This window comes from Cavia porcellus, unplaced genomic scaffold, assembly GCF_034190915.1.
Source record: "Cavia porcellus strain 051 isolate PalLab524CR breed Dunkin Hartley unplaced genomic scaffold, mCavPor4.1 scaffold_23, whole genome shotgun sequence".
NCBI lineage: Eukaryota > Metazoa > Chordata > Mammalia > Rodentia > Caviidae > Cavia > Cavia porcellus.
The window spans coordinates 31,825,828-31,839,399 of record NW_026947506.1 but is presented as its reverse complement, the minus strand read 5'-3'; the positions used below and the strand labels follow the sequence as shown (position 1 = coordinate 31,839,399).

General features: G+C 44.8%; 1 long non-coding RNA gene across 1 annotated transcript; it reads left to right on the top strand.

Annotated features, from left to right (window-relative positions):
* The first annotated feature begins 3,147 nt into the window (after positions 1-3,147).
* Positions 3,148-4,711, top strand: LOC134472361 (uncharacterized). Its single transcript, XR_010042170.1, has 3 exons — positions 3,148-3,383; positions 3,970-4,142; positions 4,530-4,711. It is a non-coding gene; the product is annotated as an uncharacterized LOC134472361 (long non-coding RNA).
* The last annotated feature ends 8,861 nt before the right edge of the window (positions 4,712-13,572 follow it).

Genomic DNA, 13,572 nt, shown 5'->3' with positions numbered 1-13,572 from the left:
AGCATTTTGTCTTTCTTTCTTAGGTGCCTTCCCATCTCCGGCCCTGCACACCTCTCTGGGTTCCTTTGCTCCAGAGAAAGGCTATTTTATTTTTGCCGTACTGGGGAATGAACCTAGGCTTTCACACTGAGGTATCCCCAGCCATTTGATTTTTAAATTTTGAGGCAGGATCTCATTAAATTGCCCAGGATAGACTTGAACTTGTGATTCCCTTGTCTCAGCCTCTCAGAGTGCCAGAGTTACAGGTGTGCACTACAATCCCCAGTTTGTATCCTGTTTTGTTTTGTTTTGATGTAATAGTATTTCTGGAAGATCTTTCCATGTCAGAATATCTTTTATAATATATTGTTTCATAGCTTGGCATGTTTTAAATGTATCATAATTTTTAGTTTTTATTTTTAACTTTAGGCAACCTTGAATTTTTAAAAGCTACTGTCATACTGAGTATGACCTATATGTAACTTCCAGTTTAAAATTTTAAGACAGGGTCTCACTAGTTACTAAATTGCCCAGGCTGAGCTCAAACTGTCATCCCCTGCCTCAGCCTCCAACGTGCTGTGATCACAGACCTGTGCACCACATCCAGCTGTAATCACATTGGTGATGTGACAGGGTCCCCTGAACAGTGTAATTTTACCTCTTCATTTTTTAACAGGCACATCCTCTCCCACTTCCCGTCTGCCATGCAGCGAGGCCCCACACTGAATTCTCCCAGAGGGCGCTGAGGCTGCAGTCTTTTCCTTCCTGGAGTCCTCCTCCTGCTTGCACATGTGCTAGCTGCAGCTCTGCCTCTGCTCCCGTCAGAGACTCACGTGGTTCCTGTTCCTGGACCTCACCTGCGCTTTGCCTTCTGGAGGATGGCTCCTCTTTTCTCAGAATAGTTTCTGCTATTCTTCTGCATTCTTTTTGGGAAGTTGGAGGGGAGTGATTGGGCAGGAGGGGGCTTTTTTCTTTAAATTTTGAAAAATTGAGAAAAAACTAAGTTTGAAGGACTAAATAGCTAGAGATCCTCTACCTATCACTCATCACAAATGCACGCTGACATTTTGTCAGGTTGCTCACTGGTCTTTTGTTTCAAAAAAAGGAATCCTGTCTGGCTGTCACAGCAGTTGCAGCACTGGGGACCTCAGTGACAAGCGTTCTATGCGTTAGGATTCACTTCATAGCACTCAAAGAGGTCAAGTTCCTGCACTGTTGCCATTTACAAACTGAAAGAAATTGAGGCTCGGGAGGGCCAGTGCCCTGTATAAACTGGCACAGCCAGCAAGAGGCGGGGCCAGAATGTGAAGACCCGCAGCCCACCTGCGGAGCTGCGCATGGGCCATGCCGTCCGCCTCCCAGCCGAGATCCCTTATGTTCCTTCTCCCTTCCACACATTCCTTCTTTCCCAGAAACACGCGCCTGCAGACTTGATATCTTCCTGCCCGTGTTTTAATATTTTTCTTGCCTGTGTAGATATCTGTAAACAATCATGGTAATTTGACGTTTTCATACATGGTGCCCTGTAACTGCAGCATGCTGCTCTGAGAGCTGTCCTGCCTGGTTGCTAAAGGTCAGGTTCACACATTTCATACCTGTGTCCACTGTGCACCTCCCAGCCCCAGGCAGGTGCACTCTGTAGGTGTCTTCATGTCTTCCCAGCAGGCAGCCCTGCCTTCCAATCTGTTGGAGTCAGGGGTTGTGCAGAGAACAATTGAAATCAAGACATGGGGTTTATAATGCCACCTTATGCTGCAGAAACTCTATCCACAGAACCAACGACATAGAATATTTAACCAAGGGCCTGAATCCCACAGCAATGTCCCACATGAGTCCAGATGAAGACCCAGAGCCCATGACAATGCCTCCCGGAAGTCCAACTGGTGGTCTAGAGCCCACCAGAAGGACTCATGCCTGTCTCTTATGGATCCATGCTGGGAAGGCCCAACGGTCAGCGGTGGAAGCTAGAAAGCCTTTGCCTGCAGGGTGAAGGAGCTGTGCTGGTAGGTTGAGGGTTCTATGCTGGAGCTGAGAAGCCACACTCACAGCAAAAACCAGGGCTGTCCTGAAAAGTACCACAGCCATCCTCAGTGACATGGAGGCCCTGAGCTCCTCCGATGATAAGCATAGTCAAGAATATGCCAGGAAGCCAGTGTGACAAGTTCATCCTGGAGACCAAGCAGCACATGTCTTCCCTTCAGGAGCCAGGAAACAATGCTTGATGTGAAGACCAAAGCTTCTCCAGGAGAACCAACGGCCCAAACAGCAACTCGTGGGAGAACCCACAATGCCTCAATGCCTCTGTTCTCCTCCATGTCTGTTTATTTATGCTGACAACTTTCCTCAGGTGTGACATCTATGCTCAGCAGCACACTGAGGTAATCCAGCTGGCGTTAAGTTGACCACCAGTTTTTAATCCATAACACGATCTTTGGTAGCTAGCATGGGCGAGTGCTTACAAATAGATGAGCTTGGGTTTTACTGGGTCTGAAAGGCCCCGGTGACAGGGGTGTCCCCTGTGCGCCCACCCAGGCTCCACACTTTCCTTCTGTCCACAGCCTTGGGGACATCTGGCTCTTCCACTGTGAAACGCCTTGAGACTCTGTGACACCTCTAGGTGTTTGCTCACTGGGTCAAAGTGAATCATGCTTCTGCTGTTTTTTAATTTCCATGTTCCTGAGTAGTTTCAGTGAGCATTGTTTCATTTTTCTTTTCTCTGTGTGACTGTCTCATCCCAGATGCATTTTTCCTTGGTCATTTTGTCCTTTTCCTATTGCTGTGTAGTTCATAGCAGTTGTCAGGTATGAACTTAACAATTTTCATTTAGCTTTTTTTTTGTCTTTCATTTAAACCTTATTAAAGTGCCATTTGTATAAATTATGACAGATAAAATCTCCCACCTTTTCCTTTAGGATCATTAACTTCTGTGATTTAAATTCTTATTTCTGCTTAACAAATGTTATCCTTTAACATTTTCTTCTAAGAGCTACAAATTAAAATTTTTAAAATGTGGGTCCCACAGAGAAAGGGAGACTGGGAGGAGTGGTGAGCTGTACTGCTCCACTGTGGATATTTTCTCTGCTCGCTGCTCACAGCAGCAGGGAATGAGCCCAGAGCTTCACACTGAGCTGTATCACCAGCCCTGTTTTCTTTTTTTGAGACAGAGGCTCACTGAGTTGCCCACACTGGGCTTGAATTTGCAGTCTTTCTGCCTCAGCCTCTCAGAGTGCTGGGATTCTACCACCACGAATGTTGTGATTCTTGGATCATGATGGCTCCCACCAGCCTTGCCCGTCACTCCTTTGTTCCTGCCACGCCTGTTGGTAAGATTCCTTCAGCCATCGGACACTGTTCACCTTCCACGCCTGCCCAAGCGTGATTTCCTACGAAGCTTTGACTTGATGGTTGGTACACTGATTTTGTATTTCTATCCTTTCTATATTAGGAGAAACAAGACAAAACATATTCCTATACACACATGAAATGAAAAAGACATATAAGACTATTGTACAAGGAGTTTTACCATAGTTCCTTTGTTGTCTCTTGTTATCTTCAATAGAATTGGCTATATCATCAGACATAGTATATTTGAATATATCAGTACATAACAGTATTAATAAAAACACAACTTTGTATATAGGTTAGAACTTCAAAAACTGGCAATTATCAAACCAGAATGTGTATTGTAGTCTTGTCATCTTCAAGGTACAATAATTTCGATCACTGGCCTCTTGTGCCTTAAACCCACTTCTGTAGCAGCCCTTGGCGCAGTCACACAAGGCGCTCTGTAGGTTCTTTCTCCCCAGCACTCTCAGCGATGCTGATTGCACGTAGGCCTAAGCACTGGGTACAGCGCTGTAGCCCCCAGAAACTTGCTCACTGGAGGAGTGAATGGAGGTCACAGAGAACTTTTTGAATGATTTTATTTTTTCTCCTTCAAAGCATAGTCCAAAGTTTAAGGCATGCTAAGCTTTCTTCGTAATTTAACAGGGGACGCAACAAGATGGAACCACTCTGCTGACACTGCAGGTTAACCTGGCCTGTGCTGTTCTAGGGGTCATTCCAGGTGGCCGGGGGCTTCACCTGGCAGCAGCTGGACCCCAGGGAGCAGACCCTGTAAGAAGATGTGATGCTAACGATCTACAGCCACCTGCTCTCTCTGGGTGAGGAGGGCTCCCCGCCTACCTGACACCTGTACTGAACAGATGTTCCTCCTTGTCTCTGTCCCTTAAACAGTATAGCATACAACTATCCACACAGTAGTTAGTTGTGTCCAGCATTATAAACCCTCTAGAAAGAAAGTGCCTGGGAGCACGTGTGGGGGTTCCATGCAGCGACTGTCCTGTTGTATACAAGGGACTTGTGCAGCCCTGTATACTGCACCTGTTCCCTGCAGACACTGAGGGACAACTGTATTTGTGAATCACCTTTCACATAAATGGCTGTCCTTTGGTTACGATATCAAAGTTTCAGTTGCTGCCTGTGCTATTTGCTTGCCAAAGAAATTTGGGAGGCTCAGCATGTATCCTATGACTCTGTTTCTGGTGCAGGTTGTCAAGTCAGCAAGCCAGCTATGATCTCCAGGCTGCAGTAGGGGACAAAGCTGTGGACCAGGAAAGAAAAGATGTGCAGATGTGCAGATTTGAAGGGACAGCCTTTAGAGGACTGCGGGGTCAGGACGTCACAGAACAAAGCCCTAGTGTTTTCTTATTCCAAAGAAGTGGTACCCAAACTTTGTTTCTTTCCTTATTTTTTAAATTGTTGTTGTTGTTGTTGTTGTTAATCTTTTTGAGACAGAACTTCACTATGTAGCTCAGGCTGGCCTTGAACTCACTATGTAGCCCTGGGTGGTCTCAAACTCATGGTTATCCTCCTGCCTCCCAAGTAATGGGATTACAGGTGTAGACCACCATGCCTGGCCAACAAAGTGTCCTTAAAAGCTGTGCATTTTACCAGAGGCCTTGAGGTGTCTCAATGGCCCTGCACCCTGCTGCTCTGTCACTGTGCTGTCCCTGATTTCAGGGTAGCCCTCTCCTGTTTTCATTTACCCTTCATTCTTCCTCGCATGCTCAGGCTGTGGTGGAATCCTAATCTTATGTTTTTCCCCCACGTTGGTAAAACAGACTCTCATGTGTTCAGGGATTCGCAGATTTATCCTATTTTAAAACAGCTGTTACTGTCAGTTACTCTTTCTGGTTGTTAGTCTTTTCCTTAACAGTGAAAGGCCTCACACTTATTTGCTGCACCTGTTTTCCTGTCCCCACTCTCTGCTTAACACCTGTAAGCAGGTGACAGCCATTTCTATAGTTCAGCCTAAATCAGTGACTGTCACCATTGTGCCCCCTGCCACCTTGTCCTTACATGGCACCTGCTCACGTGTGTCCCTTGGCTTATGACATCCATTGTGACACACTAGGTTACTGAGAGCCATTTTTCTGTCAGGTACTGATTCAGCCCCACACACTCTTTTAGGGGCAGTGGGCTCTTTTCTTCCCCGTGTCCAGCTGTGAAGCTCGGTCATCACAGACTTGCTCATTCTTCCTGTTTTGCTGTCTTCTCTTTTCAATCCCATAGGTCCTGTCTTGCCCCCTTGTTAGAAGCTCTCCTGATCTCTGTCTTCCCATTTCTCAAAATATCATCTCGGCACATCTCGACACATAACACAAGCCTGGGCTGTCTAATTACTGGTTAACTCTGATTCCACTTTTCGTTCTGGTTGACCAAACCTTGGTTGTTGATATAACAACCTTAATTCATGTGTCTGGGTACCCAAACTTAGTATGTTGCTCTTTGTATGGTTCTTAAATTCCTTCAAAACTACGTGAGATGACCCCATTCTTCCTGATGGATTATGCCTGAAACCTTCTCCCCAGCAGCTTGCATAGACCTCAAAGGAGCAGAGCCTATGGTTCATTTGTCCTGATTTCCATGAGAAGCTTGGGATGGGCACTTCCCAAAGCCTCTTCTCCTCAGGGCAAGCATTTCTGTCAAGCAGATGTTCAGGAAAGTTGTCATCAACCAGGCTCAATGCTACAAACCTCTGGGTAACTTTAAAAAGAGCCCATCCCCAGAAATTTTGATGGGTGATGGTCTTCTCCTCTTGGAACCTTATCAGTTGGTCTCTGGCACCCACAGACTTGTGACCGAGGTGTTGCGGTGTGACACCCATGGAGTGGGATTGGGTGCCAGAGGTGAGCAGCAGTTAGGGCACAGTGTAAACTGTAGGTGAAGATAAGAGCTTGGTTCTGGGCAAGGTAGCACACACCTGTAATCCCAGTGTCCTGGAAGCTGAGACAGGAGGAATGAAAGCTTTAGACCAGCCCAGAGAATTTAGCAAAGCTCTATCTCAAAAGCAAAAGGGAGGGGATAAGGATGTAGCTCCGTGCAAAGTCCCCAGGTTCAATTCCCAGTGTCGCCAAAAACGAAAAGCAAATGGAAAGGATCCATGAGGCACGGGATGCAGAACTGGTTATTTAGGGTTCTGAGTCAAGTCTGCAGTGATGCAACAACACACACAAGGGACATTCACATAGGCTTGGTGAGAGTTAGGTCCCTGGGCATGGAGAAGGGCCAGGGAGGCTTTGGGTGTCTGGTGGCCTTGGCATCGAGGAGCTCTGACTGCAGAAAATGGTGACACAGACGTAGAAACCAGCAGGGACTCTGGTCCTGTGGCATGGAGGGCAGCCCTGGTCTAGGAGTCTTAGAGTGAATGTAATAAAGGGAGACTGAGCCCAGGACTTTGCACTGATGGACTCCAGCCCTGTTTAACTTTTACTTGGAGAAAGGATTTCACTATATTACTAAGCTACTCACTATATTACTATAGCTACTCACTATATTACTAAGCTTAGATTTAGGACCTGCCTGGCTGCCTCCCAGAGGGCTGGGATTTACAGGTATAATCCATGTATCTTAGTTACTTTTTACTCATCACTGAGTCAAAATACCTGATGCCCAAGGTTGGGAAAAGTGGTATTGAAGCTATGAATACACAGATTATGAGGAACTTAATTTTGATTCTTATATGGTTCCTACAACCGACCAAAAGTTTTTTTCTAATAGTTTTTGGAGGTTTGAGTCCATACTCAGTTGGCTCCAAGGCTACAGTTCATGGCGGCTGCAAACAGCAAGGTGGAAACTGCCAAGAGAGACACAACCTTCTTCCTGCCATTACATTGTATGCTGGCTCCACCCTTAGGTGGGTGTAGCACTCGCACCATCAATCCAAGCTCTAGACAATGAACCAATCACTCGAGGCCTGGGGGCCACTGACATAAACCATGACATTCCACCCCTGCCCCCAGGACTCATGTACATCCCTTATAAAAAAGACATTTAGTCCATGTCCAAGAGTTGCCAAAGTCCTAACAGTTTTTGCATTGTTGAAAAGTCCAAGTCCCAAGTCTCCTCCAAGATCTATGGCAAACTCTTAATTGTAATGCCCTGTACAAATGAAACAAGGTTAAACATTTCTGAAATGCAAAGGCACAAGATAAGCATTGACATTCCAAAAGTTACAAACGGGAATATAAAGCATTGGAAAGAAAACAAGTCCAACATCCTGCAGGAGGAACATTAAGTCTTAGAGTTCCATGCCCAGCATTTGAAACAATCTAGTTGCAAGCTCCAAAAGGCTTGGGTGATTCCATCCCCAGGGCACTTCCAGGGATTTCAGCTCCTGCAGCTCTTCTCTTAAACCCTCTCTGCTTGCTTTTTGCAGCTTTCCTTGGATGATCCATGTTCCTGGCTTTCCCAAACTTTGGGGTCTCCATTGCACCTTTGGCTTCACCTTTACATCTTTACAAATTGCCCTCTCAGGGACACACTACTTGGCCTCCCAGACCCTCTGCAATTGAGGTAGAAGCCGTCTTACCCTTAGAGTTTGTGCATTTTCTTTGCACCTAAAATCAGCACCGTGTGGATGCCACCAAGGTTTGCTGCCAGCTGGAGTAGTAGCCAGTCTTTTCTCTTTCTAGGCTGTAGGGATCTAGTGCCTGGGTCACTGGGCTGTGTTTACCTGATTGTGAAGAAAAGCTTTTCTGTGTTGCCGCCATTCTGGAACCTCACTTGGCCTCTGTTGCCCTTTTGGAGCATGGTGCTCTGAAGTTTTCTCCTCTAAGCAAATTCTTTCACTTTTGCAGCTTTGAGGCTGCAAAGGGTGGAGACCCAATGTTTCCTGGGATGCCCTGTGGCCCTCTTTTTATCTCTCTGTTTCTTCTCAGCAATCAAAGTCTCACCTTTGTCTTTATAATCCACAGCTTTACTGCAGTTTTCTTTCTGGCCAAACTCACAGGTTTGTTAATTATCCTGCTGGGCGCTTTGCTCTTGATTTGCAACATAAAGCTGGCTAAAAGCCCCCAACAATAGCCATGCCACAGCCTCAACATAAACCATGACACCATGCCAGCTGGTTTTTCTTTCTTGCCCACTTTTTCATGTGTGTTGCTTCTTGCCAGTCAGCCACGTCACCCTTGCTAGCAGCAGAGCTAGTTATGCTCATCATCCATATGTTATCTCTGCTTCCAGTATCTTGTTTTTCCTTTTCAAAAGCCAAGGGACTAGGCAGTCTTAATAGAATTATTATTTTTTATTCTGAGCAGTGATATTCAAAGCCACAAAGTGAGTGCTTTTTTGGAATTGTGTGTCATCAGTACTAAACATGAAAAAGTTTGTGTTCTTTCTAGAAGTTTGGCAAGTTGATATCCAAGTTTGGCAGGTTGATATCCAAGCAGGAACACCAAGACAGGCAGCTGGGGCAAGTTCCAGGCTCTGATGAAAAGCAGCTGGCCGATGTGGGACCCCAAGATGATGGTGAACTCAGAACAAAATTCCCACAGAACCCAAGCTCCAATCTATCTAGACAGCAGGTGCCCACAGGTGACTCCTGCAGGGAGAAGTCCCAACACCTTCCTGCCCAGGAGGTTTGAGTGTGACAGACACAGCCCTCCTGCCAAATGCGTGCAGTGCAGATGAGTTTTAAGCCAGCACACAGCCACAGAGCAGGGTGGCAGGAGGGCCCATACGTGTACCAAGTACAGAGAGGCCTTCTTTGGCCACACCAAGCTGGTTGTGCATCTCAGGTACACTTTAGGGACAAGGTGGGGGCCCCCACAGTTGCTGAGGACCAGAGCCGGGCCCCATGGGACCAAAACCCTGCAGGGGCCCAGAATGCAAGGAAAGCTGCGCGGACATGATGCAGATGATGCCGCAGGTGCGCACTCAGCCTTGTTCCAGAAGTCGAACCTCCTCCAGCACCCACACAGAAGCAGATGCACACCAGAGAAGCCCTGTGGCCCAGCTGAGTGCTGCAAGGCCTTCTCCCAGAACTGTCTGGGCCTCAGTCAGCACATGTGTTTGAGCACGAAGCTCTCCCAGTGCTTGGTCTCTTCTGAGAAGGCCAATCTCATCTGCACCCCTGGAGCCACACAGCAGGGATGACCACACTGGGGCAGGAGAGGGAGGCAAAACTCCCAACACAGCACCTGCAGGAAGATGGCACTGGTGAACAGTGATCTATTTTTACCTGATATTCGTGATGATGAAGGGTATCTGTGTGAACTGTGGACATTAAGATTTCAAGTGAGGGAATAAACTGTATCACCAAGACAGCAGGTACCATAAACATCACAACACTTCCGATGGTGCACAGGGTTATTTATGTTCCTGAGTTTGCTACCAAAATAGAGTATTTATTTTTGAGTTGCATTGGTGAGCTGAGCATAATTTTCAGTTTGTAGACCTACACACCAAACGTCGAAAAATATCTATCAAGACTTTCTACACTAAATAATACCCTCTTTCTTTGTAGTTTATAAAGGAAAATAGGAATTTATTAAGTAGTAGTCCATGAAAGGTACCACCTGTGACTCCAGAGCCCGAAACCTGGAAGCTTAACAATTTTGTGACATCTACTCTCTCTCAGTCAGCCAGATAAAGGGTATGTATGAAACGGGTGAGGTCAGGGTTCCCTTTAGGAAATGTGGTAGATGCGCTAAAGCAAAAAGCATCAGAAAAAACAGCTACAAATGGAGTAGAATAAAATGCTGATGTTTTAAATGCAAAATTCACCTCCAAGTCAGTTTGCAGATGCCTGCTGTGTGCGGAAGCTGCCGTGGGGGTCTCGCTTTGCAAACCCAAACCCTGTGGGTCAACTGCTAGAGGATTAAGGCTTTGAGTCCACACAGGGAAAAGAATTGGTAGCCAAATAACTCAACTCCAGGATTCTCCAAAGTCTGTGTACAGGGAAGGAGCAGACAGAGGGAAAGCTTGTGCCTCTCTCCCTGGGCGTGTGTAGATGAGACCTTACCTTGAAGGCATTGAGCTACATCTTGATTGAGTTTTGAACTGGCCCTATTCATGTTCTGAGTGAAAAACAGAGCAGTTAGCATCAGAGTGTGCTGTGGTCTTTGAAACAACTTACGGGAGCAAAGATGAGATGTTCTGGGGAGACGACCCCTTGAGCCAGGTTTCTCAGGATTCCCATGTGGATTCTTGTGTGTGTGCAGCTGCAGGTCAGGGAACTTTCTGTACCTTTCTCCCAGTTGTGTTGTAAACTTGAAACTGCTTTTACAAATAAAGTTTTAAAAGAAAAAAAACCTCCTAAATCCAACTTGAGGGAAACCACTGTCCTTTTACCTGTGGGGGGAGGCTGAGGTTTCTGTCTGTTTCAGGTACCAGAGAAGCAAAAGGCAAGGCTGGTGGTGATCCCGAAAGAACTTTCCAGAGACTTCTGTGTCAGCACTGGCACCATCGCGCCCAACCAGGTACAGTGCTCCCTGGGTTCCAAGTCAGCATTCGCAGAGTTACACAGTCGTTAGGCCAGGTGGGAGGCAGAATTTACCTGCGCTGATGCTGCCCTAAAACTTTTAGGGCCTTCAGGGGGTGTCTTTAGGCTGAGGACAGTTGTTAGTAACATCTTAGGGAAAAGTTCCATGGAATTTTGCATTCTGGGCTTGGTCTTCTCAGATTTTTGGAAAACTGTTATTTATACCAACTTACAAACCTTTGTTTTCAGAGTGCGTTGGCATCAGTAAGTTGGGTCCAACAACTACCAAGCTGACAGATTCCTCACAGCTGGCTCTGATGTGCCTCCCAAGGAGACTCCAGGAGCTGGACAAGATGGTACACACCTGTAACCCCATTACTCTGGGAGGCTGAGGCTGGTGGCTGGAAAGTTGGGGCTCACCGTGGGCAATTTAGCAAGATATAAAAGGCTGGGCATATAGCTCAGGGTGAAGGCCCTGGGTTCAGTTTCCAGTACAAAGAGAAGTGGAAAGGGAAGAAAAGAAAGAAAGACTACAAGGCACATGTTCTTCTCTCAGTATGGTTCCAGAGCTCTGTCCCAAAGGGCACAATCTTTTAAATCGCCAAATAACCCAGAGCTTTTCTGTGGTTTAGTCCTCCATCAAATACTAAAAGCTGTCAAATTCATGGATCTTGAAAATAAGATTACCTGAAAACCTGCCTTTAAAGAGTTCACACTCTAATAATGGCTGGGTGTTTACTGAAGTAGTTGCTAAAATTAACTGGGTACCTGATGTGTAGGTACCCAGGAGCGCTTCTCAGAGGAAAGCAGTATTAGGGTAGATCCCAGAATCTTAGGGATTTTCACAAGCAAGAACTGGGCACACCAGGGCCATCCAACAGCATGACAGGCCGGAGTGGGCGAAGGCTTGCTGCATCTTGTAAATAGTTGGAATTAGCTGTAGTTTATTTTACACATCTTAAAGGACACAAGTCTTCAATGTACCTCTTGATAAACATTTGCACATGTACATACTCGTATTATTTCGAGCCAAACCAAAGTACAGAACTCTTCCTGCACCTAGACTATTTGCCCTATCCCCCCGCCTGCTCCTCAAACCCAGGTAAGCATTTTTTTTTAAATTTTATTTTATGTTAAAGAGAATCAAACCAAACCAAACCAAATAAAGCAAATAAGAACAGAACAATGCATGCAATATAGGACTTCAAAAGAAGACAACGGGAAAACAACTGGCTATCATCTATCATAATGTCTCTTGTTTTCTTCAAAATAGCTGTCCATACCATCACACATAATAAAATGAAATAAAGCAAAACAGAATAATCCAATCAAAACAAAAGAATGAAAGCATTATAGGACTTCAAAACAAGATTATAAAAAAATCAACAATGGCTACAATAATACATTCTGTTACCTTCAAAGTAGCTGCCCATACCATGAGACACAGTAAAATCTAACAGAACAAGAGACAATAAAATTAAACCTAAAAAATTATGAAAATAATATAAGAATTTAAAGCAAGATAATAGGAAATTAATAGTGATTACCACTTCCCCTTTTTAGGTATTTCCTCCCCTACCATTTTAGGTCTCTTGTGCTTTATTTGATCCCACTAACTGTTTTACTTTTTTATGATAGGGAGATAACTCAGTGTTCAGCTGTGTGAGTCCAAACCATTTCACCCATGATCATGATCTCCTAAATGTATGTATTTACCTACAAGAGCCTTAAGATTATCCTATTTTATAGCTGAGTAGCTATCCATTTTATGAAAATACCGTTATCTTTCTTATTCAGTCTGTGGTTTCTGGGCAAGTTATCCTTGCTTTTTTCTGGTCTCCTGTCATGTGGAACAATTATTTTCTCTCCTTTGATTTTAGTCTATGAATTTCCTTTTGAGTTAAATGTGTTTCTTATATTCAGCATATTGGTGGATCTTATTTCTTAATCCACTCTCCCTGTGTTTCTTGTTATTGCTGACCTGAGGCCTTCTACATTAATGGTTACAACCGGTATACATTGGTTTGTCTCTTCCATACTCCTCCTGCTGTTGACCCTCCACTTTCCCCTTCATTCAGTTGCTTGTCCTGTTTGGTTATCTCTCTCTGCCTCTGTTGCTGGAACCATAGTCATCTTTATCTCTCTCTAACATAACCTTCAGCACTATCTGTAGGGTTGCTTGTTGGTCTTGAATTCCTTCAGTTGTTCTTTATCATGGAAGTACCTTATTTTTCCATCAGTTTTGAAAGATAGTTTTTCAGGGTACATCAGTCTGGGTTGGAAGTTTTTTTTCTTTCAGGACTTAAAATACTTCACTCCACCTTCTTCTTGACTTGATGATTTGTGTTAAGAAGCCTGCCAAGATTCTGATGGGTTTTCCTTTATAGGTGATCTGTTTCTTTTCTCTAATAGCTTTTAGTATTCTGTTCTTGTGTTGAATTTGTGTGATCTTGATTATTATATGTGTGGGTGTAGATTTATTTTGGTTATGGCTAGTTGAAATTCTATATGCCTTATCGTATGCCAGATCCTTTTCCCACGTTGAGAAGTGTTCTGCTATTACTCCTGCAGATAGTCTTTTTATGTCATACGTGTTGATCCCTGCTTTTCTGCTGATATTTGTTATTGTTACATTAGTTTTCTTTGCATCATCTTGCAGCCATTGAATTATTTGTTTCCTTGTTATTTTTAAAGAGTTCTTTGCTTTCCTGATTGCTAGCTGCAAACTTGTCTTCAAGGTCTGCAAGACTATCTTTAGTCACTTTCAACTGTTTTGCCAGCTCTCGATTGACTTTAATTTTGTGGATCTCTCTTTGAACCTGTTGCAT